Below are 27,939 nucleotides of genomic sequence, written 5' to 3' on the forward strand. Positions count from 1 at the left end.
CTTTTCCTCGAGGAAGAAAGGAGGCTCTGTGTGCACGGCGAGGGCGCGATGCCCGCAACCTGGAGCCGCGTGTGCCGGGCGGGCTGTGGACGCCGGCATCCATCTGGCTCTGATGGAACCTTGACGGACTCCATCTCTCAAAAGCCACAGGCCAGGCCCCACCCCATTTCCTCTGGCCCTGGAGTGGGGAGACGAGGGACTGGCTTTCCCCAGGGCTACATGGGGGTCCCAGGAAGAGGGCACTGTGTCACCACGTCCCTCTGCCTAAAATGCTGCCTAAAGTCCACCGGCGAACATGCAGGCCTCACCTGAACTGCTAACGTTTCTGACAGTCAAGGTCAAGGAGGAAACCTGAGAGTCGGGAAGGCTTCAAGAGGGTGGTGCAGAGTCCAAAGACGGCTGCTTTTTCGCAGGAAGCTCTGGTGGGGCTGCCAGGGAGCTTAGGGGCAGCAGCAAAGCTGGCGACGGCCGCCCTGCGTGTCCCTGCGCCTCACCACAGCCCTCACCCCACTCTTGAGCCCCGAGGGATCCGCAGAAGGCATATTTAATGTACTTACTGATGCCTCCCACCGATGCCTTCCCTGCTCTCAGGGAGCGTATGACCCAGCCCAGAGGTCGCCAAGGGTGGTCCAAGGGCCAGCGGCAGCGTCACCTGGAAGCTTGCTAGAAATGCATTTGCCCTGGTCCACCCTGGCCTAGCGCGTTGGAAACCCTGGCACGGGGCCCGGGGGCCTGTGGTTCAACAAGCCCGCCAGGTGATGCTGGCACACAAGAAAGTGCCCGTCTGCCACCTCCCTCCCGCTGGGTAACAGAGAAAGACTGAAAGGTTAATAGTTGCTTCCGGGAAGTCGGAGAAATGGTGTGTGAATGTGTGTCTAGATTCAAAACTGCTGCACCAAACTCTGGCGTCCGTGGAAATTCTGATTCCGGTTTTAGAAACACTCTTTCCACCTCAGTTTGACCCCCGTTACGGGTGGTTCTAAAACTTTATTGTGAAGCTGGGGCAGGAGCAAGAAAACAGTGGGATTTCTTCTCACTTGGAGCAGCCCCCAGCCCTGGGCCGTAGCAGCTCCCTCTGGAGGCCACTCTGAGGGGCTGGAGGCCCTGCTGCCCCCGGGGGCTCTCACCTCACCTAATGCTTGCCGGGCAGCAAGGAGAGGATACAACCAGATTCTCTAACTGAGCTGACCTGTAAATTGAATTACCAACGGATAAAGTAAAATTTCATCCGTCCCACCGGCAAATGACCTCCATGAGGCCCAACTCCATCATCTACGCTGTAATTTGCTGCTTGCCTTGTCTGCTGGCAGCAATGGAACCCGCGGCCTCTCCTGAAACTCCCTCTTCCCTCAGCCCCATCCCTCCACTCTGTCCCAGTTTCACCCTCGTCAGATCCCGCCCCCCTGCTCCACCTGTAAAGCGAGAGGTCCTGGGCTCCCCTTCCTTTCCCCATCGGCACCCTCTCCCAGGGTGACCCCATCATTGTGCGTGGCTCCCACCTGTGTGTCTCCAGCCTTGGGCTCTTCTCTGAAAGCCAGGCCCAGACGTCCTACCCCACCCTTCCCAGATGTTTTATAGGTGCCTCACAACTACCCTGTTCAAAACTGCTCAGAGCTACCCTGCTCTGATACACACACACAGACACACACAGACACACACACACACCCCCCAAAACCTGCTCCTTCATTGGTCTTCCCCATTTCATTTAAGGGCACCACCCACAAACCATTTTCACAAAAAATGAGCCTTTTTTTTTCTCTTTCCTTCATCCTCAAGATTCAATCTATCAAGTCATGTTAACGCAGCCTGCAGAAGTATCCTGAATGCGTCATTTCCTCTCCATTCTACTATGATGATAGGTGCTGCTGCAGCTGCTGCTACCACCGTCCCTCCTAGTGAAGACGACGATGAGAATAACAGCTCACGGCGTGGATGCCCGTGCTCCACACGTATTAACTCACTGAGTCCTCCCAACAAATGCAGGACTTACATGCTACTCTTCTCCCCTCTCACGGAGGTGCATCTGGGGGAGAGGAGCTCAGGGACTTGATCAAAGCCGTCTGTCCTCCAAGGGGGAGCTAAGACCTGGGCGCTGGGGAGCCGGCACCGGCTCCCAGCTGCCTCCGCACCCACAGGATGCTCTCATGACCTCTGACTGGCCTCCCCGCTCCTACTCTAGTCTCCATACGATTTACTTTATACACCCAGCAGCCTGAGTGGTCTCCCCAAACCATGCAGCAGGACCCATGTCACCCCCCAACCTAGACATGCCTCCCCCAGGATTCCACAGAGTCCTGGAAGTGAAGCCCAAACTCCGACCAGGACTGCCTCTGCCTCTCAGATCTCTCTCTATCTCCCTCTCTCTTTCTCTCCCTCTCTCTCCCTCTCTCTCTCTCTCTCCCTCTCTCCCTCTCTCCCTCTCTCTCTCTCTCCCTCTCTCTCTCCCTCCCTGTCTCTCTCCCCCCGTCTCTCTCTTTAAGAATCACTAGCTTGGATGATTTCCTGGCCCCAGGTGACCACGAAAGTACTCTGTGAGAAGCTGTGTGCCACTCGCTCTGGTAGAGACGTGGCTGATGCTCTGAGAAAGGACCACCCAGCTCACCTGGGAGAAGAGAGAATCAGAGGGACTTCTAGGAGGAAATGGCACCTGAGTTTAGTTCTGAATAACATGTAGGCATTACAGAGACAAGGGAAGAAAAATAGAAAACGTGAGTAAAAGCAGGAAGTAGCATGATGTGACTCTAAAAGTTAAAATCTATTTCAATATTGCTGAAGTGTAAAGTATAAAACCAAGATTAGCTGAAGGTAAGACTGACGCCAGCACCAGATACCAGTCTCTTGAAAGATGAGTAGCAGGAAGCCAGGCTGAATGAGAGCAGGTGAGCCTGACCTACTCAGAGAACTTCAAAAACTTTGGCCAACACATAGGGTGCGCATAGGTGGATGGGGAGGGTCGCAGGGAGAAGTGAGTTTGTAAACAGGTAGAAGCCAAGCCATGAAGAGTCCCACCCTGGGGCTTTGTGCTACCTGTTTCCTCTGCCTAAAATATTCATGCTGCAAAGTTAGATCTTCACCTTGCAGGCACCATGGTATCTGCTGAATGAGTTTAAGGAGAGAGAAGCATTATCAGCTCGGAAAGATCCCTGAGGCAGAGACCTACGGTTGTGCACCAAGAGTTTGTACTTCCTGTCCTTCGTGTCAGCCTGACGCTGGGAATCAGTTGCTCAGCCAAGAACTCTATTTCCCCCACCTTGTATCCATCATAAGGTAGAGCCTTATGTCTGAGTTCTGGCTATGTGCAGACCTGGCCCAGGAAAGCACCAATGTAACCCTTCATTCCCTTTTTTTCCCCATTCATAGGCTAAGAAGCAAAGCAATCCAAGGTCCCAGGAGACGCAGAGCCACAAGATAGAAGGAAACCTTGGACCACCACATGGCAGTTGACCACAAAACACCCAACTGAATTCTACAGGAGTGAGAAATGAACATCTATTGTGTTAAGTCCCTGATACGTGGAGAGTTATACACATATAACACCTCGGGATATCATAATAGATTCCTATGGCTTTGCTATGATCATGAACTGGAGGCCAACAGGACTGGCAGAGGGAGATCAGTAAATAAGCTATTTAGCAACTGGGGGAAAAATTATGAGAAACTGAAGCAAGTTCGTGGCAGTGAGAATGAACAGAAGTGGACAGAAGGTGACCACAACTAACTATAAGGATGAAGGAGAGAGTGGAGTCTAGGAAGATGCTCGGGTCTCTGACTTGGGTGATGGAGACAAGCAAAAGAGAAAGAGAGCAGGTTTGGGGAAAGGGTGCTTATCTTTATTGGGGGCATCATAGAAAAAGCAGGTAGTCGTGCCCACTGGACGGCTGTCCAGATGACCCTGGAATCCAAGATGGCAGCCATGGTTATAGGCACAGAGATTTGGTAAAAGATGAGGCCAGAGATTGTCATAGGTCTCATTTTCATAGGGTGAGTTGAGAAGAGGGATGAGAAGGGAACCATGAAAAAAATCAGCATTTAAGTCATGAGAGGCGAAGAGGAGACTGAGAGGGGGCCAGGCAGAAGAACTGGGGGAGCCGCCTCAGGAAGCCAAGAGGAATTACCTGCTGAGGAGACTGTGGTAAAATAACACAATATGTGCTCCTTGTCCCCTGTTCCTGGCACAGAGCTCCTAAAGCCTGTGGAGCTCATTGCGTTTTGTGTGCTAATACGATTGCCAGTGGGGGAGCCCTTGATAGCTTCAGGATGGGGGCTGGTGGCAAGAAAGGGGGTCTTTAGAAGGTTAGGACTTTGACCCCACCCCCAGCCCCTAGAGCAGGGAGAGGGGCTGGGGATTGAGTTCAATCGCCAATGGCCAGTGAGCTCATCGATGGTGGCTACATAAAGAAAACCGTAAAAATCCCTCAACGATGGGTTTCGGGGAGCGTCCAGGTTTGTGAACAGTCCATGTGCTGGGGGTGGCACCCCTGTGTCACCCCCATCTCTTCCATTTGGCTGTATCTGACCTGTATCCTTTACAACAGTGGTCACCAACCTTTTTGGCACTGGGGACCGGTTTCGTGGAAGATCATTTTTCCACTGGAGGCGGGGTGGGGGAAGGTTCAGGCAGTAATGTGAGCGATGGTAAGTGATGGGGAGCGGTGGGGAGCGGTGGGGAGCAATGGGGAGCGGTGGGGCACGGTGGGGAGTGGTTGGGAGTGACGGGGAGCTGTGGGAAGTGACGGGGAGCGGTGGGGAGTGGTGGTGAGCGGTGGGGAGCAGTGGGGAGCAACGGGGAGTGGTGGGGAGCGACGGGGAGTGGTAGGGAGAGGTGGGGAGTGGCAGATGAAGCTTCGCTCGCTCGCCCACCGCTCACCTCCTGATGTGTGGGCCAGTTGCTAACAAGGCACCAACGAGTACCGGTCCACAGCCCAGGGGTTGGGGACCTCTGCTTTACAATAAACTGGTGAACATCAGTAAAGCATTTCCTGAGTTCTGTGAGCAAACCTAAGGAAGAGGTGATGGGAACCCCCAAATTTATAGCCAGTTAGTCAGAAGTAGAGGCAGCCCCTTGAACTGAAGTGGGAGCAGTCTTGTGGGGCTGAGCCCTCAGTCTGTGGGATGTGATGCTCTCCAGGTAGACAGCATCTGAATTGAATTCATTTGTAGGACACCCAGCTGGGGGTGGAGGATGGAAGAACTGTTTGGTGTGCAAAACCTCACACACTTGGTGTCAGAAAAAAGACGTCACAGAGATGGACATGTCGAGGCCACAGAAACGTCAAGAAACTCAAGGACCAAATAAGCATGTTGACGTTGACCCTAGGAGCAAGTTTGAGGGCAACTCCATAAGAGGACAGGGTGAAAGCCAGAATTTGGGGAGCTGTGGAGCTCATGGGAAAGGTGGGGACAAGGACCGGGGTAACAAGTGTAAAGGGAGGCCCGTGAGTGCCAGCACTGCCACCAGAGGGACATGCTCCATGTCATTCATTCCTCGTCGCTGTACACCTATGACATAGCGTCCCTGTTCTGTAGGGGGAGAAATGAGCCTCAGAAACACCAAGCAACCCTCTCAAAGCCCTACCTTTGTCAAGAGGTTCGGATTCAATCTGATTCTAAAGCCAGTGCTCTCAACTAGTGTACAGTTGCCTCCCACCCGCTATCCACGGACACCGAACTCGCAGATACCGGGCCAACCATAAGGAACTGGAGCATCATGGATTTTGATAACCACAAGGGGTCCTAGAAAAATCCCCTGCACACACAGAGGGAAGACTCTGACTGCACGTGTAGAAACCCAGGTGAATCTACAAATAAACTATTAGAATTAGTGAGTTTAGCAAGCTTGTTCGAGGCAAGGACAACATACCAAAATCATCTGCATTTCCATATACCAGCCAGAAACAAATGACTAAAAAGATACTGTTTACAATTGCCTCAGAAATGCCAAATCCAGGGATAAATCCAACAAAAGATGTGCAAGTTCTCTCTGTAGAGAAGTAGACATTATTGAGAAAACATGTTTAGAAATCTAAATAAATGGAGGGATATGCCATGTTCACTGTAAAAATGACAGTTCTCCTAAATTGGGTTGTAGATTTGATGTCATCTCGACCCATCGAAGAGTGTCTGCAGAAACTCACAAGCTGATTCTAAAATGTGCTGAATATATGGACATAGGGCAAGCTAAGAATAGAGAAGGTAATCTCAAAGGTGGACAAACCTGAAGAATGCATTATGCTTGAGTTTCAAAACTTATAAAGCCAGAATAATTAGGACAGTGTAGAACTGGTACACAATTGATAAGTAGACAAATGGCATAGAATAGAAAGCTCAGAAAACACCCACTTCTCTATGGCTCTGCAGCGCAGCGAGTGAAGAACATTATTTTCAAAACTGCTGCTAGATCACTTGAATAATCATGTGGAAAAATCATTACATTTAACTCCTACCCTCTCACAGTACCCAAAAATCAGTTCCAGGTGGGTTGTCCTTCTGTATGTTAGAAGTAAGACAATAAAACTTCTAGAAGGTAAAATGGGAAACTATCTTCATGCCCTCAATGTAGGAAAAGATTTCTTAAAGTTAAGAATTTCTGTTCACTGAAAGATGCCATTAAGAAAATAAAAAGTCAAACCTCGGTGTGGAAGCAGACTTTTGTAGTCCATATGACAGAAGAGGGTTTATACACAGAGTATATTTTAAAATTTAAAAAAATCCCTATAATTAACCAAAAAAAAAAAGACAAAAAAATAGAAAATTGGTCAAGAGATTTTAGGTATATCACAAAAGATGATATTCCAAATGGCAAAATAAACAAAGGAAAAGGTACTCAACCTCTGGTAAATTCACATTAAAACCACCAGGAGATAGCACTATACCCCACCACATGAATGGCTAAAACTTTTTCAGCTGACAAGTAGAAAGAAGACATAGCGCAATGAGGAAGCTCATAACTGCCAGTGGGAATGAATCTGAAAACAGTTGGACCTCATCTACTGAACACAAACATACACCCACTCTTTGACCCGGCAACTCCACACCCAGGTTCAGAACCGTGTAACATGAAAACACACAGTCAAGAAGATTTATAACTGCATGACTTATAATACACCCCAAAACTGGAAATAAACCAAATATCCATCTAGGGTGAGATGGATAAAATACACAGCAGTGCATTCATTCAATGGAACACTGCGTAGCAATGGAAATAAACAAGCTACACCTGTGTGCAACCACACGCCAGAATCTCACAAACAAAATACTGAAAGAAGCCAGGCACCCATGAGTATATGTAGTATAAGTCCATTTACATCAAGTTCAAAAAGCAGGCAAAATACACATGATCCAGCAATCCCACTCCTGGGCATAAACCTGGAGAAGACTCTAATTCAAAAAGGTACATACACCCCAATGTTTACTGCAGCACTATTTACAACAGCCAAGACACGGAAGCAACCTAAATGTCCATCGACAGAAGAATGGATAAACACTATGTGGTATATATATATATATATATAATGGAATACTACTCAGCCATAAAAAAAGAATGAAATAATGTCCTTTGCAGCAACATGGATGGAGCCAGGTCATCATACAAAGCGAAGTAAGTCAGAAAGAGAAAGGCAAATACCATATGATATCACTTATATGTGGAATCTCAAATATGACACAAATGAACTTATCTACAGAACAGAAACAGACTCACAGACATAGAGAACAGACCTGTGGTTGCCAAGGGGGAGGACGGGGTGGGGAGGGATGGATTGGGAGTATGGGATTAGCAGATGCAAACTATTATATATAGAATGGATAAACAACGAGGTCCTACTGTAGAGCACAGGGAACTGTATTCAATATCCTGCGATAAACCACAACGGAAAAGACTATGGGGAATGCGAGCCTTGCGGAGGAGCGACTGTCGGAACAGCTGGTGGCGCTAGGCTTAGTCAGGTCTTGCAGCTGGGAGTGAGGCAAGGAAGAAGAAAGGATCCTCCTTGGTCTTCTCATTCACAGGTTAAGCCTACCTTTCCAGATAGTGCAACAATTAAGTCACCAGTTTCCAAGGGCATTTGCACTACCTATGGAAAACATTGGATCTGTGCACACCAGACAGATCCTTGACAACTCGTCCCACCATCCCCCTGCACAAAAGTTGCTGCACCAGCAGAAAAAGAAGGCGACCACTGAGTTTCTTTTCATTACCAAAGAGATATAATATCCCTGCCAACAAAAAAGAGTACACAAAGTGTCTCTTCATAATTTCACAACCAGTTGAGACCATGCTAAGAAAATCAGCTTGCCTAGATGAGGACCCCTTCTCTTCTTGGGTAGCCAGCATTTGAAGGAGAGACTCTGACCTGTGCCACTGATAAGTGACTAACTTTTACACACTGAACTGGTCCTGAGAAGTGAGCTGCCTTCTTTGTAAGTGAAGAACATACAGCATAATCTTGAAGAACTGCACAGTGGTGCGAGCCAGAGGCATACTGTGTGTGTGTAACAGACTGAGAAACAGACAAATGAATCCTATTGAAAGGATTTCTCATCTTCTGCTTCTGTTTGCCAGTGTTAGTGTTTTACTGGCTTATACTGGTACCTTTTTCTGGTACCTTTTTTTCTATCCCATTGTTCTGTTCTAATGGGTCCTAGAAATCCCTCTCCTGACCCCTTATCAGAATCAGAAAGTGAGGAAGAAGAAAACGCTAAGAAAACGCTGAACACACGCTAACTACCTAAATGAGAGTTCTGGGGAAGAGTGGGATTCCTCTGAAGAAGAGGACCCTGTGGTGCCCAACCTAACACCTCTTGAGAGTCTTGCCTGGCAGGTTAAGTGCCTTTTAAAATATCCTACAACTTGGGAACCTTTAAATCCTAATTCCTGGTTGTATCATGCTAAACTCTTGGATGCTAGCACACCAGTCCATATACTTCGAGAGACCCAAACTGGAACCAATTCCTGAGTGGCCTCCTCCAGGCTCTTGTGGAGTCCCACCTTTGCAAAAGCCCCTTATGAGTCCCAGCCGGCTTTCTAGAGATCGCGCCACTCTCAATGGAGTACCGTGCTTTGCCACCGAACAGTTAAGCCAAACACTGAGTACAGCCACTCCCATACCTGAGTCCCTAAAACAAATTCCTAACTCGTGTGTTTCTGGTTGTTGCTGTGGCTGGTTAACTAAAACAGTTAAGGACACAACCCGCCCTGAACCCATCCACACTACTCCTACACTGAGTTCCAAAAGGCAGTTAACCGACTCCTAACTGCGTCACGATAAAGATGCACCGTTCCTTCTCCTATCTCTTGCGTTGCCAGTTGAGAAAGGAAGGCAGTTCCACAGCCCGCAGTCGAGAAACTAACGTCTTCCCGACCAAACTATGCCCTGTCCTGATATGTCAAAATACGATCAAGTACTGAATATAATACCCCAGGGTCCTGTAACTCAACTACAGGAGATGTTCGCTGTGAGCATTCCCTTTGGAAGACCTAAAATGAGAACTTCAGTAGAGAATTAGTCAAAAGGGACCTTATTATATGAGATAAGTTGACTATTCTCCACACTCAGTGCTCCCCACAATTTACTCTGCCTATCTAATGGACTTAACTAGATACCTAATTATTAATGGGAAGGAAAAGGAGGCCACTACCCTATTTGTTACCCAACCTTCAGAACAGCCATTGTGGAAAGTGATGAGTTAGCTACTCCCAGTAATACCTTTCTGAGCATACTTTTCTCTGATATTCATTTCTAGGGAGGTAGTTGAATTAAATTGAATAACCAGATTTAAAAAATGGTGGGAATATGGATCTATCTCCCAGTTTTTATATTGGTAGACCTACCTATGGCAGGCACCTTTTAGGAGTTCCTATTTTGGGGGGAGGGAGTGCAGTAGTAGCCTACACTACCCCAGACCTATTATGGGACCTGCATTTATAGCATAAACATTTTATAGGCTCCCACCAGTCTGTCTCTAGCTAACCTGGCTTATAAGATCATACCTGGGGATTAAACAGACACCTGTTCTGTAGGGAATATCTTTCCTGCATCTTGGCATCCAGACCTTAGTCAAGAGCAAATAAAACCCATTCCAAAGACCAATGGGAAAAAACTAAGAGAGCATTTATGCTAGTGGATTAAAGTATTTCATCTGTATGATGCTTCCTGGAGCAGTACTTCATGTACTTTCCACATCCATTGCAAACTTTTCAGGAACACTTCTAACTTTAAAGAAACTTACTACAGAAAATCTCAGCCTAATACAGTCTGAAGTTGAAGAGGTTTTTTAGCATCATTGCTTTTCTACATCTAGCTGTAGATTTTTCTTTTCTGGCTGAATAGAAAGCATATGTATCCTTGTAAATGAGTCTTGCTGTGTTTATTTGGATGAGTCAAAACATAGAGATCAACATACATAAAATGCATGAGACCAGTAAGTCTTTTCACACACCTGCAATAAAGAGTGAAACCTTTGTGTGATCCTGGTTAACTGGGCCTCTAAAGGGAATCAGAAAACAGATTGTTAAAGATATATCACATATCCTTCCTTATTTTAGTTTTGCTTTTTCCTATTCTCCATAATTAAGTGCTGTATACACTGTGGCATCAAAAACTTGAAGCATTGGGGCTTCCCTGGTGGCGCAGTGGTTGCGAGTCCGCCTGCCGATGCAGGGGATACGGGTCCGTGCCCCGATCCGGGAGGATCCCGCGTGCCGCGGAGCGGCTGGGCCCGGGAGCCATGGCCGCTGAGTCTGCGCGTCCGGAGCCTGTGCTCCACAACGGGAGAGGCCAAACAGTGAGAGGCCCGCGTACCGCAAAAAAAAAAAAAAAAAAAAAAAAAAAAATGAAGCATTAATGGAATCACAAATTCTATAAATGTATAGCAACTTTAAGGAGAGAGAAGAATGTTTATAACCTAATGAGTAGTTTCTGCTGAACCTTAGTGGTCTCCTCTTGAGGAAAAAGGAGAGAATTGTAGTGGATAGAAAAAAATATTTGTTAATGGAAAATTGTTACTGAACTGAAACCATCTAATGTTAGTGTAACTGAATGTATCAGTAACTGTTCCTTTGTAGATGTCCTATGAAGTTGGTTTTTAAAATGTTACAAAAACCTCTTTCTTTCTTTCTTTCTTTCTTTCTTTCTTTTAGGGGAAGGTGGGAAGAGGTAGCAGGGTCTAAAAATTAAAATATGTTGATGCTTATGTAACCATAATATGTTCCTTTGTGTGTGTGTGTGTAAAAGTGCCTTGTTCATGAACACATTTTTGCTGTTCATTCCCAAAGGAAGCCTTTCTTCAGCTTCCCTGCTGAATAAACCAACAGCTTTGTACATGCAAAAAAAAAAAAAGAATATGAAAAAGAATGTCTATATGTGTATAACTGAATCACTTTGCTGTACAGCAGAAATTAACACAACATTGTAAATGAACTATACTGCAATTAAAAAAAAAAGCGGCAAAATAGTGTTTAGGAATACACTTCCCCAGCGTAAAGCACGGGTATAATTGATTACCATAAATTCGAGAGAGCAGTTACCTCTAAGGATTAAAGAAGACGGAAGTGATGGGAGGGGGCTGGAGGGGAGCTCCTGGGGGTGGCACTGTCCTACTTCCTGATGTGGACGGTCGTTGCCAGGCATCCACTTTTGAAACATCACAAAGATAAAAAATGTATGCCTCAGTGCACTTGATGTATTGATACATCTCAATTTTTAAAAAATGCTTTAAAGATATAAGGATGGCAGGGCTAGAAAAAGGAGTAGGGAGGGTGGGCAGGACTGGAGCAAAAGCTGAAAGGGAAAGGGGAAACGGAGGATTGTGGAGACTAACTGGGTGTCACCCACAACCCCGCCACTGGTGGTAAGGCCACCAGTCTGGGGTGGGTCTGGATGTGGGGGAGGGAGTCTCTTTAGCATCAGAGAGGAGACTTGGGAAGAAGGGTGTGGGATGAAGAAAAAAAGGATCAGGTGTGGTGGAAAAACCAGAGGGCCATGGGGTCGGGGAGGGTCAGGGAGGGTCAGGGTCTCGGTGAGCCGGGGTGGCTGGAGAAGAACGCAGAGCCTGGAGACATCCTGTAGGCAGCCTCCCCCTCAGAGAAGCCCTGGCCACCAGCCAGTGACTTTTAGGCTGTAATTAGCTAATTGGGTCTTGTCTCTCCATAGCCAAAACTAAGTGTCAAAACCCAGGACAAAGTCATTCTTTCCCATGTTCCTAAAAACCTTGAGAATTACAAAGGTGGAATAAACATTTATGCTAGAAATAAACAATGAAAGTTGAAAATCAAAGTGGGCCAAGTGTTTGCCAGGCAGCCGGCCTGACCTGCTCCACATTCCTGACGTCTGGTTTCAACCACGTGCTCCCCGCCAGTTGGCAACCCGTCCTTCCTTTCTCCTTGATTTCCCAGCACCTTCCCCACAGCGCCAAGCCCTGTGAGCTCTGGGTTCGGCTCCCCAGTTTCTCTCTCTGCAGCCCACTCCCCACCACACATTTACCAGGGGCCACGAGGCATGACACTGGCCCGATCCAACTGGAAATGCCTTGTCACCAGCACCCTCCTGTCTTCCCGCATGTCTGTCTGTCCCGTCACCAGAAATGTGGTGTCCTGAGGAAAACAGGGACTGGGGACGTCGCCTGAGGTCCTGGGGAAGAAACAGGGGCCAGTAGCTGGTGGGAAAATCTGAACTGGCACACAGGCTGGCTGAGGTTTCAACAGTGAAGGGCCAACTCAGGAGCAGGCAAAGCAATATTAGAAGATCAAGCAGGCAACAGAGCCAGAGGTCAGAGGGGGACCAGAGACCAGGAACCCAATGCTACAGAGGCGTCCAGAGCTTGAACACTGGAGTCAGATGGCGCTGGGCTCCAGTCCTGGTTCTGTCATTTACCAGCTGTGTAACTTTGGGCAAGTTACCAACCTCTCTTGGCCTCATTTTTCTCTAGTGAAGTGAGGATGTGGATGGGCATGGGGATGGGGATGGGGGTGGGGATGGAGGGGGATGGGTGGGGAGAGGGAGGGGGAGGGGTGGGGATGGAGGTGGGGAGGGGGAGTGGAGGGGGTGGGGTGGAGGTGGGGAGGGGTGGGGATGGAGGTGGGGAGGGGAGGGGAGGGGATGGAGGTGGGGAGGGGAGGGGGAGGGAGGAGTGGGGATGGAGGTGGGGAGGGGAGGGGGAGGGGAGGAGTGGGGGTGGAGGTGGGGAGGGGAGGGGGAGGGGAGGAGTGGGGGTGGAGGTGGGGAGGGGAGGGGGAGGGGGAGGGAAGGGTGGGGATGGAGGTGGGGAGGGGGAGGGGGAGGGGATGGGGATGGGGTGAAGATCCACATGCCAGGCAAGCCTTCAGGTGTGAGAGGCTGATACATCTTTGTCGCATGAGATGCTGAGCCTGTTAAAGGCAGAGAGCAGCTCCTGGCCTGGGCTTGGTGTTTGGCACCTTCTACCTGCCCCTTTTGCTGGTCAGGGCTCATTCCCAACAGCACCAGCACAGCAGCTGGGTGTGTGAGCAATCTGGGTGCTTGGTGACCAGCCCGGGACGGAGAGCAGCTGTGCTGACGTCCACTTTCCACGTTCCGTCCCCTCCGCACGCCCCGCCCATTGGCCCTACTCCCTGCTCTCATCACCAGCATTTTCCAAATGTCCCTCCCTTTCTGCTTTCAAACATCCCCAAGTCTCCCCTCCCCTAGAAAATTCTTCTCTTGACCCCAAGCTTCCCTGACTTCTATTTTCCTCCTTTTCTCTGCCAAAACTCCCCAGGGAGCAGCCTGTACCAGCTGCCACTCCTTCCTCACTCCCCAAGGCCCAGCACTCCCCAAGGCCTGGCGCCCACTGACAGCCTCCGGGCGGGAAGGACAGAATGCACAGCCTCGGAGGGGCTCGAAAGTGGGAGGGTGGGCACACACCCATACAGGGATGCACACACAGGCACACACACATACACATGCACACACAGACACACACACACACAAAGATGCACACAAACATGTACACATAGGCACGCACACAGAAATACAGACGTACAAACACGCATATACATTCACAGAGACACACATACACACACAGAGACACACAAGCGCATAGAGGCACACAGAAATACACACACAGATACAAATACATATACCCAGGCACAAAGACACACAAAGAAACACAAACACGTAAACACACAGGCACAGACACATATACTCACAGTCACACACACCAGACACAAAGACACACACACACTAATCCATTCCAATACGACAGCCTAGGGCCCGCACTCTGACCAGAGAGAGGAGGAGGGACCCCCGGGGCCATCTCTTGCTCAGCCTGAAAGCTCCAGACCCCTCATGGAAGCACCAAAAGCGCAAAGAGAGGCCGCTGGAATCACTGCCCTGGGGCAGACCCAGGCCATAGGGGCCTGACCGTCCACAACCGGGGAGGAAGCATCTTTATACCCTGCACAAGTCCCAGCTGTGAGCGCTCAGAAGACACCCCTGAAATAATGTCCGCTGAAAAGGAGGGAGCAAAGTGCTAGTGGAGGCCTGGAGGAAGACTGTGACCTTGGGACCCAGAGGGTCAGGCGTGCAGGACCAGCTCCCTGACCCCAGGCTGGTCAGTGACCATCTCCCAGACACGGGGTAGAATCTGAACTGAACCCCGGGCTCTGGCCCCCTGCGTTCTTGCCCCTCACCTTTCTGCTTCTCTCTCACCAACTCCACGCAGCTCAACAAGAGCAGAACCAGAGCTGCCGGCATAGAGAGGGTGGCCTCTGTGGGGGTCTGGGTTGTGGGCCCAGGCCCCCCTCTCCCGTGGAAAGGAGTCCTTGCTCCCCTTCCCCTCGCCCGTCTACACTGTGGCCTCACTGATCTCAAGGTTTACAGATTGTTGTGTTTATTTACTGACCCTTTTTCCTCCTGTTCTTAATTATTTTTAAATAAGCAACTGGAATATTCATCACCAGTTTTTAAAAAACCTACTGTCCGGGTGGCTGTAACAACCTTCTCCCCTGTGGGTTCCTACAGGCTCTTAACCGTGAGAGTTAAGGAGATGCTTTCCCAGTCCCGGCCGAGCATCTCCTGGGTCCTGAGCTCCGGAGCGAACGTGATAGGAGCCCCGCCCCACACCTCCAGCGAGGAAACGTGGGTATGTTTTGTGTGTTTGTTTGGGTTTGCTTTGCTGCTCAAGTAGACTTGTCGCCTTGACTGCACTGTGGAGTCACCTGACCGTTTTTAAAAACATGCCCGAGTCGTCTGCAAAGTTAATCAGACTCCGGACCTCAGGAGGGTTACAAGAGTCCGGGTGTGGCGGGCGGAGCGCGACCAGACCAATCGGGAACCGGCAAGGAACGCGGAGGCTCCAGGAAGGCTCCTGATGTGGAGGGCTCGGCCTCGGGCCGGTTGGGTCTGTGCTTTTTTCACCTTCATCCCTGACTCTCCTCTCTGGGACACCTGGCGTCCCAAGGTGGGAGATAGGACCCACACACACACCCGGCTGTTACCTGAGAGGCTCCTGCGGTTCCCCACACTTCCTTCAGGATCCTGGTAGTTCTCCTGCCCAGGGCTTATTTCTCCCCCGCAAACGTCCCCCGGTCCTGGATCCCCCCCTCCCCCCTCGGTCCTCTATTTGCTGCCGCCAGCCATCCTCTCTCTGCTGCCCCCAGGTGGTCCAGGAGCCTGGAATCAGAGTAAATGGGGCGTTGTGACATCAGCACTTGCCGTGCTCCCTGCCCTGGAGTGTTCTGTCCTCTTCTCTTCTTCCCCAGGGAGCTCAGCCAGCTCCAGGGTTAGCCCAGGTACCGTGTGCACGACCTCACTTGGGTCTCTGCCCCCAGAGGAGCAAATACAAAACCTTACTCTGCGCCAGACCCAGCCAGCTGGAGAGCAGTTGTCACCTGCCTCCGTGTGGTCACCTGGAAGGTCTGTTGAGACTCGGCTTGCCGGGTCCCACCCCAGAGTTTCTGATTCAGTAGATCTGGGGTGAGGCCCAAGAATTCACCTCTCCAACAAGCTCCTTTCAGCAGAAATAAGCCTATTTCTTTGGAAATAAGATGCTCTTTGGATGAACAGCAGAGAATTGCTGTCACCAGAAGCTGATGGGAATCAGCCCGTCTCCTCCACTCCAGTGACATGTCCATGTTTCTCTAAGGAATGTTCAACGTGTAAATTCCCACCTCACCTGAGACCCCAACTCTGGAAAATTCCCCACGATTCCAGGAGGACCCGGCACAGAGCAGTGTAATTGTGGGTGTCAGCTTGGGACCCATCTGAGAGCCAGGCTGGACTTCTCTGCTGCAGAGTCATCACGCCCCAGGTAGCCCCTCCCAAATGCCTCTCCCAGTATCCACTCTTCTCCATCCCCCCACGGCTCTGTCCCTGCCTGCGACCTGCCCAGCCAGGAATCCAGTGTCCTCTGGCCTCTCTGCACCCAATCAAGCGCTTCATCTCCCTCACGATGGTCAGCAACGTCCTGTTGTCTCCAGGGTTCTCTGGCACGTGCTGGGGAAAGCCCAGGACCAGGAAGGAGGCAGACGTGTCTCTCTGTGTCACAGCATCATCACTTAGTGGCAGGAAAACGCACACCCAAGTGTTCTGCGGCACAGACCCACGTTTCCTCCTGCCCACGAGCCAAAGCCTGGTTGCTGTCCTTCTCCAAAAGCCTTCCTCTATCCATCCTCTCTCCAGATTCTAGTTCTTCACATCCCATCCCTCTCCCTGGGCATCCTTCCCCCTGCTAGGACCCCGAGTCACTGGGGCCTGCCTGTCACCTCTCCGCGGGCACCATGAAGGGCATTAATAAGAGATGGAGCCTGCAGGGCCTGGCTGTGAGGGCACACTGCAGGGTCTGCACGGGCAAGGAAGGAGATGAGCTCTGAGAAGCTCCACCCTCTCTCCCGGCGGGTCTACGGAGACTGTGGACACCTTCGTGTGCAAAGGCCAGGGGCAGCGGTAGGTTTGCAGTGTTGGGGGTGGCAGGTGACCACGGTTTCACAAGAACCTCCAAAGACACAGCCCATAAAGGCTTCCACAGCTTGAAGTGGCTCTCTGAGCTCTTCACAGGCCTAGCGCTGCAGGTGACAGGGCCCAGGGCCCAGCTGGGAGCCAGTTAAAGAGCCTTCGGAGAGTGACATCAGCCCCGCCACCTGCCAGCACACAGGGGAGGCCATGATGCTAACCACACCCGCGTCTACGTCGTTCATGGCGAGGCTCCAAATCTCACAAAGAGAATCCACGGCCCGAGTTACTTTCCTCCTACAGGCCTGCCGGGCCTTTGATTGTCGGCTTTGGAGAGGTGCATTTTTCTCTCCTCTGTGGGCAGCAAATTCCCCGAGAGTCAGCACGCTGTGCCTCTGGGCTTCTCCCCCAGCTGCTGTCACCTCCGAGGGACCAGCCAGCCAAGGCAGGGTGCTGGGCGAGCCCTGGGCCTCCCGGTGCCAACCAGCCCAGACGCCCCAGGGCTTCCAGGGTCCCTGGTGAACCCGACCAGCCTCTGCAGGTGCTGAGCCCAGCCCTTCCCTTCACCGAGGGCACAATGACTTAGGGCACCCGGGGGTCAGGAGCTGGCTCCGGGTCCCCCGTGCACAACCCCCCGTGCCAGGGACTGTCCTCAACTTCCCACACATTCACCGATCTGATGTTCAAAGTCTCCTCCATGGCCTGACAGGTAGGTTCCGCTACTTTAATTTGACAAGTGAAGGCACTGAGGCACAGAGACAGTGAGTGAGTTTTCCGTGGACACACGCTCTGTAAGTATGAGAACAGACTCCAGAACATACGCCACCGAGAAGGGGAAGCCCAGGCGACTATCTGCGTCAACTCATCGTGAGGTCCCACTCGAAATCCATGGGGGGCACTGCCCGGACCCCTAGCTCCCACCTCTCCTGCAGGCCTTCCTCTTTCCCTCCCCCTTCCCAAATCACTGGCTACACAGACTCAGACATGTCTCTTTGGCACTCAGACTTTCTAAGAAAAATGAGAAGAAAATCAGTGCTTTGGGTCAGAAGTTGATCAAACCTCTCTCTGGGTCCTCAAGTTGCCTTCCAGGTGCTAAACACCAGCACAAGTCACCCCTCCCTACGAGGGTCCCCCGTGGCCCTGCACCTCCACTTGAGTAAGTCAAAGATGGACAGACGATCCCAGCAGGCGGTCCACTGCCTGGCCTCTGACCTGTGGCCTGGCCTGGAACAAAGAGAGGACCTGGGCCAACCCAGTTGTCTCGGGAACGCCAAGAGAAGGGAAAGAAAGGCCTGGGACCGACAGCTGGAGCCCAGCTGGAAGGATGTCCTGAGGAGCACAAGGCCATTGAGGGGTCACGGCAAACCCAGACAAGGCCTGGGGGCTGCAATCGGTCCATCCACCTCTTAAGTCTCTTTGATTGTACAGGCTTGTACAATAAAAACTTTGGTTCCTTGTGTGTAGAAGGAACTGAGACTCCCACGGTCTGGACTGTGCTGATTACATCCCCATGGTGTCCTTGAACTATGTGTTCCTCTGTCCCCTATGAACTGGCTGTAAGATCGAGAGCCTTGACCAGGTCCAGTTTTGCTTTTCCAGAATCGGTGTTGTAAGCATCAGCAGGCGTGTCGTCTACTCTGCCGTGTCTCCTTTTGTGATGTTAGCAGCTGTGGATGATCCATGACTAGAAGAGTTACTTCACGGGCAGTTTCAACGGGTAATATTCTAATTCTAGCATTTCTTCTTCCTTTTTCATCCAGAGATCTTCTATAAGGAGACACTTCTCGCCGACTCGTTGGCTACTGAGACGCAGTTCATGGGAAAAGCAGGACAAATCCTGGATTGTTTCCCCTTATCAGTTTTCTTTTCTTTTCTTTTTTGGCCGTGCCACGAGGCTTGTGGGACCTTAGTTCCCTGACCAGGGATCGAACCCGTGCCCCCTGCAATGAAAGCACCGAGTCCTAACCACTGGGACTGCCAGGGAAGTCCCTATCAGTTTTCAAAATAATAACCTGGGTGCTTTGCATGACCCAAAAGTGACTAGGGTTATGGGGTTTTGCAATGAATTCATGGGCTTAAATATATTTGAATTGTTTCAATCCATTACAGCTCTTATTCTTAGGGATGTTCAAGTATCCCTCCTCCAGCCAGTCAGAACCTTTTCACGCTGGTTCCTGAGTCCTTTTGACATGACCCTCGAGGTCTTTGATAGCTTCCTTGCTATTTTGACAACAAGCTGCCCCAGGCTCATCTACAACATGAGATAAGCAATTTCCCTAAGGAGCCCTCTTCCTCTGGTGGGGTCGGTTGTCAGAGGCTGCATGGAGACTCACTCCCACTGCTGTTTGTGCACCTGTCCTCACCCCTCCAAATGTTCTATGCAGGACCTTCCCGCAAAGCCCCGCCCAGGGACAGCCTGCAGACCCCATAAGATAGTACCCCAAGGTAGATTTACAGAGATCCAGTGCTGTGCTCAAAACCATGCTTATTTCACTTAAGCTCTTATGGGTCTGGAATTCGGGAAGGACTTGGCTGGTCAGTCCATCTCTGATCCACGTGGCATCAGCCAGGGCAGCGGGACTGGAGGATCCATTTCCAACACAACTTCTTTATTACACGCTGGCATCTGATGCTCCTTGGTCTCTCTCTCTCTCCCCACCATGGTGCCCCATCCTCCAGGCCTCTCCATGTGGTCTGGGCCCCTCAGCAGCAGGGCGGCCTCGGGGTGGCCACACCTCTCACGTGGAGGAAAGAAGTGGAAACCTCAAGGCCAGTTAAGGGCTGCTACTGGAACCAGCAAGGCATCATTTCTTCCAGATGCTATTGGTCAAAGGGGTCACAGCACTTAGCCAGACTCAGCGGGGCGGCCTCGGGGTGGCCACACCTCTCACGTGGAGGAAAGAAGTGGAAACCTCAAGGCCAGTTAAGGGCTGCTACTGGAACCAGCAAGGCATCATTTCTTCCAGATGCTATTGGTCAAAGGGGTCACAGCACTTAGCCAGACTCAGCGGGGCGGGGGGGCAAAACAAACCACATCTTCTGATGGAGTGACAAGAACAAGTTGCAGAAGAGCACGTGAGGTAGGGGTATTATTGTGACCGTCTTCAGAAAATAAAGTCTGCCAGAGTAACTACTTCACAACCCTAGGAATCACACACACGTTCCATTGACTCGTTCACGCATCCATCCAACAAATAATCTCTGAGTGAGGCCAATAACTCTTGCTAAGGACTTTATACAGAATTTCTGAGAAAATGAAAAAGGTTCGGAAACCGTTTCAATTTTTTAAATTGACTTTCCCCTTTAAGTCCCAGCTTTTTTCTCTTAAATCTCATAGAAAGAAAACATTGCCTATCTTGGGCCAGCTCCATTGTCACCTCCTCTAGGAAGACTTCCTTGATCTCCCTTCAGGCATACTGTTAGCCCTCAAGCACCCTGTTCACAAACCAGTGCGATATTTATATCTAATCTGTATCTGAGTTCACATCCACCACAAATAAAGACTACATTTCCCAACCGCTTTTGCAACTAGATGGCCATAACACTACGTTCTGGCCCGAAAAATGTAAGTGGAAGTGGTATGTGCGACATTCCAGAGAGGTCCCTAAAGAGAGGGACTGTACCTTTATCCTTTTTTTTCCTCCTTCCTGCTGCCTGGAATGCAGTCCTGATGGCTGGAGCTAGAGCAACCATTTTATACCATATGATGACTTTGGGAACAGAAGCCACATACAGAAGAACAAGATAAAGAGCTCAAGTTCTTGACACTGTGGAGGGCCACTCCCACGCTGGACTTCCTACACCCAGGTTTTTACATGAGACTGAAATGAACTACTATCTGGTTTAAGCCACTATTGGGATTTTCTGCCACTCACAGTTGAACCTGATCCTAGCTGATATGACACATCTCAAGTGGGGGAAAAAGGCAAAAATGCCATGTGATAGTTCACTGAACTATGTGCTCCTTGAATTCAGGGTTTGTGTCCCTGTCATGCTCACGTCTCCAGAGCCCACATGGGTGTACAGTAGGTGCTTGATAAACATTTTCTAAATTAAAGACAAGCACACAACATTTTAACATATCAAGACACATAGAAATGAATTATATGAGCTTCTAACAGACACAGACAGAACTTGCAGCTATTGGTGGGAAATACTAATTCTACTAACAGCCCAGGCAGGAGAACGAGTACCTCAAATAGTAGCATAATGGCCCACAACAATGCATCTGGGAACATTGTTCATAATGTCAAGAGTCTGGAAACAACCTAAATGCTGATTGAGGGGGCGTGGATTAAAATATGGAACATCCCCATAATGGAAATTCTATGTCTCTATTTAAATGAATGAGGCAAATCTATATATACAATGATCACAGTAAGTATTTAAGTAAAAATGGCAAATACTATCACCCTAAGGGAAACCAAAGAAAGTAGGTTAAAAATGAAAAAGGTGGGCAGAAGTGGATAATCGCTGAAGCTGGGTGATGGGTACGTGAGGGGTCCCTGTACTTGCGTCTCTCACTGAAGTGTACCTTTGAGAAAATCCTGTAATAAAAGTGAAAACGGAAACAAAACCATGTGGTTCTGAGCCTTGTTTTTGTTTTCACATTTGATTAAAAATATTTTCAGAAGGCTGCCCTTGTGAAGAACTAAAGGGAAGAAGGGGGATGAATATACATTTAAGGGCTTACATATGCACAGAAGATTTGTCTCTGGCATGCCACAAAATTCCAGCTGCAACTGAAGGGGGGAAGATGGGAGACGGGAAACTGACTCTTCATTCTGTCGTTTGTTTCACCATTCGCCTGCACAGCCCTGTCATCGTGGACAAACTCATTGTAAGATGAAGCATGGGAAAGGGTGCCACTAATCACCGGTATGGTTGTAGGCCTGGAGGCAAGGACATAAGAAATCCCCATCTCCCCACCGGCCCCCGCTTTTGCTCCCTGTCTGGCTAATTCAGAAACAACCTTTAAGTTCCAGGTCAAAGGCCATCTCCCACGGTGGGGACCAGAACCTAGGGTCCTTGATGAACAGGCTGGAAACAGAAATGCCCCCCAAAAATGAGCTTAATTCACTAAGGAGTGATGGGGATGACGGCCTGCCTAAAGATGTTGAATTTGAAAATCGTTAAGACACAACAGCGGGGCTTCCCTGGTGGTGCAGTGGTTAAGAATCTGCCTGCCAATGCAGGGGACGTGGGTTTGAACCCTGGTCCAGGAAGATCCCACATGCCGCGGAGCAACTAAGCCCGTGAACCACAACTACTGAGCCTGCGCTCTAGAGCCTGCGAGCCACAACTACTGAGCCCGCGTGCCACAGCAAGAGAAGCCACCGCAATGAGAAGCCCGCACACCACAACAAAGAGTAGCCCCCGCTCGCTGTAACTAGAGAAAGCCCGTGCGCAGCAACAAAGACCCAATGCAGCCAAAAATAAATTAATTAATTAATTAAAAAAAAAACAAAACTCACAACAGCGACCCTAAAATATCTGTGTGTCGACCAGGTCTGGGCCTTGACTCCAGGTTGCCATCCTCAAAATTGCCTCCCCTCCCCTTCTACCTGTCCCTTCCCCACCTAGAACTGACTGTTCCCTCCACTGGGCCCGTGGCCCTTTGATCATACGTCTTTCGGGGAACTTACATTGTACTACAGGCGTTCACGTGCCTATCAGACTGTAGGTCTTTGAAAACTTAATGACAATTATTGTCAGCCTTTATTGAGGGCTTATCAGGGTCCAGGCAATAGGCCAAGAGCTTTACAACTATTTTCTCACTGGGTCCTCAAAGCCAGCCTAGAAAGTAGGCTTTTTCAGATGAGGAAACTTGAGTCTGAGAAAGGTTGAATAACCTGTGGTAGGTCACAGAATGACCATTTGGGTGGCGAGCAGAGCTAGGACTTGAACCCAGGCATTTTGGCTCCAGAATCAACTTGCTTAACCAACACTTTATTTTAGAACAGAAGGCGTGTGTCCCAATCCTACTGGGAGATTGGGCGCCTAGCACCTTAGCTGAAATCCACCTAAATTAATACAATAACACTTTATGGGGCAACTACGACATGCAAAGTTTGCTCCCTACCCCGATAAAAGTCATAACAGGGAATCATTTTCATCATGTCTCACCTGACCCACAGGTTCTTCTCAAGAAAAAGAGCTGCTACGTAGATAAACCTTGAAAACGTTAGGCTAAGTGACAGTAGGCAGTCACAAAAGACACCATATGGTATTGAAACAGAGCAGGACGCTATGGTCCTTGTGCCCCCATGTCCTCAGCCTGCCTTTAGTCTGTGGAAAAGCTTTAGCCAAAGAATAAGTTTAATCAGAGAAGTGAGAAAATGCAGAAACAAAGGAAAACGGTCAAAGGAGACCAAATAATAATAGTTTAGTCATTAAGCAAAGTCAAGGACCTTTAGTTCCTCCTTAAGGGTTACAGATAATATTCTGAGCCATGTCCTGGGAGCTGCCTTATAGATACTGAAACCCCAGCAGGTGGAAGAAGTTAACCACATGATGATCAGGCTGTAGCCATGACATAAGCTGCCACAATTCCGAGAACTGGCCTCAAGGAAATGGAAACAAACCGACCCTGGAACTGAAGATTAACTGTACCTGCAACACTCGAGATGACGCTGGTCAGACCACCGATGACCAACTTCAAGGTGACTGTCAGAGCTGACTGCACTGTTTCTGCAGGCAGCCCCCTCCCTCTGTCCATAAAAGCTCTTGCCCCCTGATTGTCAGAGGGGGAGTCGGCCTTTGGACAGGCATCCGCCCTCCCCGCCGCCCCCCGGTTGCTGGCCTCCGAAATAAAGCAACCTTTCCTTACCTACCAACACTTGTCTCTCGAGAACTGGCCTCCGAGCATCGAGCAGCTGGACCTGGGTTCGGGAACAGATTTTTGGCGCCCGAAGTGGGGCTGTGCTCTCACGGCATCTGGCTTCCCTGGGTCTCCCAGAGTAGAGCCACCAGCTACAGCAAACACGCCAGGGTAAGCCGCGACGAGCCCGCTGCTTGTGGCTAGCCAGCCCCGAGGGGGGGATTTCAGGGGATGTTCCCGGCAGCTGCCCAAAGCATTTGTTTCGGGGTTCCTCCCTGTTTCTCCCCTGCTGGGCACTGGCTTCCGACTTTCGCTTTTGGTTGGTGGAAATAAAACGTGCGTTTGGGACGAGCTGATGAGCTCCAAGGCTGGGAAAGTCCACCCGCGTGCACCGGGGCAACCTTCCCATTTGTGAGCGCTAAGTGTTATCTGGGCCTTTTTGCCAATTGGTTCTGATGTGTGTCTGATGTTGAGGACTGTTTGTGAGCACTGACTGCTCAGGGGTGGGGCAGTCAGCCTTTAGACAGGCGTTCGCCCTCCCCCCACTGGTGGCTGGCCTCTGAAATAAAGCAGACTTTCCTTTCCACCGACGTGGCCTCTTAATTGGCTTTCGAGCGGCGAGCAGCCGGACTGGGGTTTGGTGACAGTATGATTCCATTTATATGAAACATCCAGAATAGATCACTCCATAGAGACAGAAAATAGGGCTTCCCTGGTCTGGGAAGATGCCACATGTCTCAGAGCAACTAAGCCCGTGCGCCACAACTGCTGAGCCTGCGTTCTAGGGCCCGCGAGCCACAACTACTGAGCCCACGCGCCACAACTACTGAAGCCCGCGTGCCTAGAGCCCGTGCTCCACAACAAGAGAAGCCACCACAATGAGAAGCCCACGCACCGCAACAAAGAGTACAGACCCCGCTCACCGCAACTAGAGAAAGCCTGCGTGCAGCAACGCAGACCCAACACAGCCAAAAATAAATAAATTTAAATCAACTGTACTTCAATAAAAATTAAAAAAAAAAAAAAGAGACAGCAAACAGCAGAGAGAGAGCCTTAGACACTTAGCTGTGTATACACAGCACATTCTGACCACTTCTGATGCCCCATGTCATCTGGGTTGACTGTTACTCTGTGCATCACAACTCCCAGCTTGGAATGTGTTATCATGTCAGAGCACAAGACATATTCTACCCAGTCAGCCCTCACCTTTCAACTCAAGAAAGAATGCTGCGATACAGTGATCCAGACCCAGGCAAGTCCGCAGGAATTTCTTTTATCTCTGGAACACTTTATGTAATTTATTTCCCAAGACATCCAGACACCTAATTCCATCTTTCATTGGCGACTATTAATAGGAGTTCACGCTGCTCCCAGATGAAACTCTGGAGCTACAGGGGGTGCTGGTGGAGGGGACGGGAGGAGAGATGGGGAGAGAGCAGAGTCCGCATCAGGAGCCCTGCAGCCCTGAGAGGAAGGGACTCTGGCCAACCTGACCTCAGCTGTGGACCCTGACTGACCCATCAAATGCAGACACCTACCATCCAACAGCCCCCTGAACCAAGCAGGAGGAGAGATTCAAACGCCTCATAAGGGGTTGGGGGCACGAAACCAAAATCTTTTTTTTTTAATTTTTTAAATATATTTATTTATTTTTGGCTGCGTTGGGTCTTCACTGCTGCACGTGGGCTTTCTCTAGTAGCGGCGAGCAGGGGCTACTCTTCGTTGTGGTATGCGGGCTTCTCACTGCGGTGGCTTCTCTTGTTGCGGAGCATGGGCTCTGGGCGCTCAGGCTTCAGTAGTTGTGGCACGTGGGCTTAGTAGCTGTGGCACACGGGCTTAGTTGCTCCGCGGCATGTGGGATCTTCCCGGACCAGGGCTCGAACCGCTGTCCCCTGCACTGGCAGGCGGATTCTTAACCACTGCACCACCAGGGAAGTCCCATGAAAGCAAGATCTTGCCCCGTAGGAACCAAACAGAACCTCTGGGGGACTTATTTCCCTCTGAGCCCAGTCAGTGGGGCCAGCGCGCAGCTCCGGAATGCTCCACATTCCCAGCTCCATCAGGCATGTTCACACTGTGCCCTCCACCTGGAAAGCCCTCTTTTTCTCAACTTTGCACAACTCTGTTCACCCTTCAAGGCTCACTTCACCTCTGTGAGGCCTCTGATCCCACCAGTCAAAGCCCCTCACTCCCACCTGGCGCTCCCCCAACACGCCACTCATACGTGTCTCACTGTAACAGCATCGCTTCTTCACATGTGTGTTTACCCCAGTGGGTCAATGGCTTCTTTTTTTGTTTTTGTTTTGGCCATTAGCTATTCATTGGTATATTTGGTCTTAGCAATTCCCTCCTAATAGTTTCAGAAGTGTGTAAATAAAAATAAATTACACAAAAACAAAAAAATCTAAAGACATGAGAACAATATTGTAAATAGTGCCAAAGTGTTTACAACACAATAATATATATTATAGAGCTTAATTTTGTCTTTAGTTTTTTTTAATTAACTTTTATTGGAGTATAGCTGCTTTACAATGTTGCACAGGGAACTCTATTCAATGCTCTGTGGTGACCTAAATGGGAAGGAAATCCAAAAAAGAGGGGATATACACATACATATAGCTGATTCACTATGCTCTCCAGCAGAAACTATCAATGGCTTCTTAAGTGTAGCAATCATGTTTTTAGTTACCATTCCATCCGAGGCATAAAGGGCTGGTGATGTGCCTGGCACACCTCCTGCCGTACATTATCGAGCTACTGTTTTTTAGAAATCCCATGATTAATTTAAGATACTACAACTGTACTGCACTGGGCTTTTAGTCTATTGAAAAGTATCATCTTTTTTAAGACTTTATTTTTTTAGAGCAGTTTCCAGTTTACACAAACCTGGGAGGGTGGTCCGGATCTCCCATTTCCCCCTGCCTCCACACGTGCATAGCTCCCCTATTATCAGTATCACTCCCCAGAGTGCTACATTTTCTGCTGAGGATGAATCTACACTGGTACAGCATAATCCCCCAAAGTCCAGAGTTGACCTTAAGGCGCATTCCTGACGTTGTGCATTCCATGGGTTTGGACAAGTGTATAAACGACCTATGCCCATCATTATAGTACCATCCAGAGCATTTTCACTGCCCTAAAAATCCTCTGTGCCCTGCATATTCATCTCACTCTCCAAGCCCCTGGCAACCACTGATCTTTTTATTGTCGCCATAATTTTGCCTTTTCCAGAATGTCATGTAGTTGGAATCACACAGTGTGAAGCTTTCTCAGATTGGCTTCTTTCGCTTAGTCATATGCTTTTAAAGTTCCTCCATGTATTTTCATGACTTGATAGCTCATTTCTTTTTAGCACCGAATAGTATTCTATTGTCTGGATGGACCACAGTTTATCCGTTCATCTACTGAAGAACATCTTGGTAGCTTCCAAGTTTTAGCAATTATGGATAAACGTGCCGTAAACACCTGTGCGCAGGTTTTTGTGTGGACTTAAGTTTCAGTTCATCTGGATAAATACCAAGGAGCACAACTGCTGGATCATATAGTAAAAGTATGTTTCATTCTGTAAGAAACTGCCCAAATGTCTTCCAAAGAGTCTGCACCATTTTGCGTTCCCCCCAGCAGCGAAGGAGAGTTCCTGTTGCTCCACATCCTCTCCAGCATCTGATGTCATCTGTGTTCTGGATTTTGGCCATTCTAATAGGTGTGTCGTGGTATCTCATTGTTGTTTTCATTTGCAATTCCCTGATGACATACGAGGTGGAGCATAAAATTATTACTTTTTCAAATTAAGCATCAAAAATATCACAGTGAAATTTAGAAACTTGTCTTCTCGTTTCTGCTTTTTACAGGTCCAGGAACTCTGAAGCGGCCTGTGGCTCTCTTGACCTCCAAGAGACCCTGTGCATACCTCAAAGTCCATACAGAAGGTCTTCAGGAGATAACTGCTGATCAATTGCTACTTTATCGCAAACTTCCTTTGAGATGGACCAAAGCCGGAGACGGTAGTTTTTCCATAGGAAGACAAATGTGATACTTCTCAATTTGCTTTATGGAACTTGATTTGCTTCACGAAACTGAAACATTAAGCGTGTAAGGCTCTCAGCTGCAAGAGATGCACTCTGGGCTGAATTGCATCCCCCAAAAAAGATGTTTAAGTTCTAATCCCTAGGACCTGTATGTGTGACTTTATTTGCAAATAAGGTCTGTATAGAG

At 49.4% G+C, this 27,939-nt stretch overlaps 1 protein-coding gene and 1 pseudogene across 1 annotated transcript in view; one reads left to right on the forward strand and one right to left on the reverse strand.

Annotated features, from left to right (window-relative positions):
* CDRT4 (CMT1A duplicated region transcript 4) overlaps positions 1–27,939 on the reverse strand; it is an 84,259-nt gene that overhangs the window by 17,359 nt on the left and 38,961 nt on the right. The gene's annotated exons all lie outside the window — the stretch shown is intronic.
* LOC115856177 (DDB1- and CUL4-associated factor 16-like) lies at positions 8,633–9,266 on the forward strand (annotated as a pseudogene).

The sequence above is a fragment of the Globicephala melas genome, chromosome 20 (assembly GCF_963455315.2).
Source record: "Globicephala melas chromosome 20, mGloMel1.2, whole genome shotgun sequence".
NCBI classification, from domain to species: Eukaryota; Metazoa; Chordata; class Mammalia; order Artiodactyla; family Delphinidae; genus Globicephala; species Globicephala melas.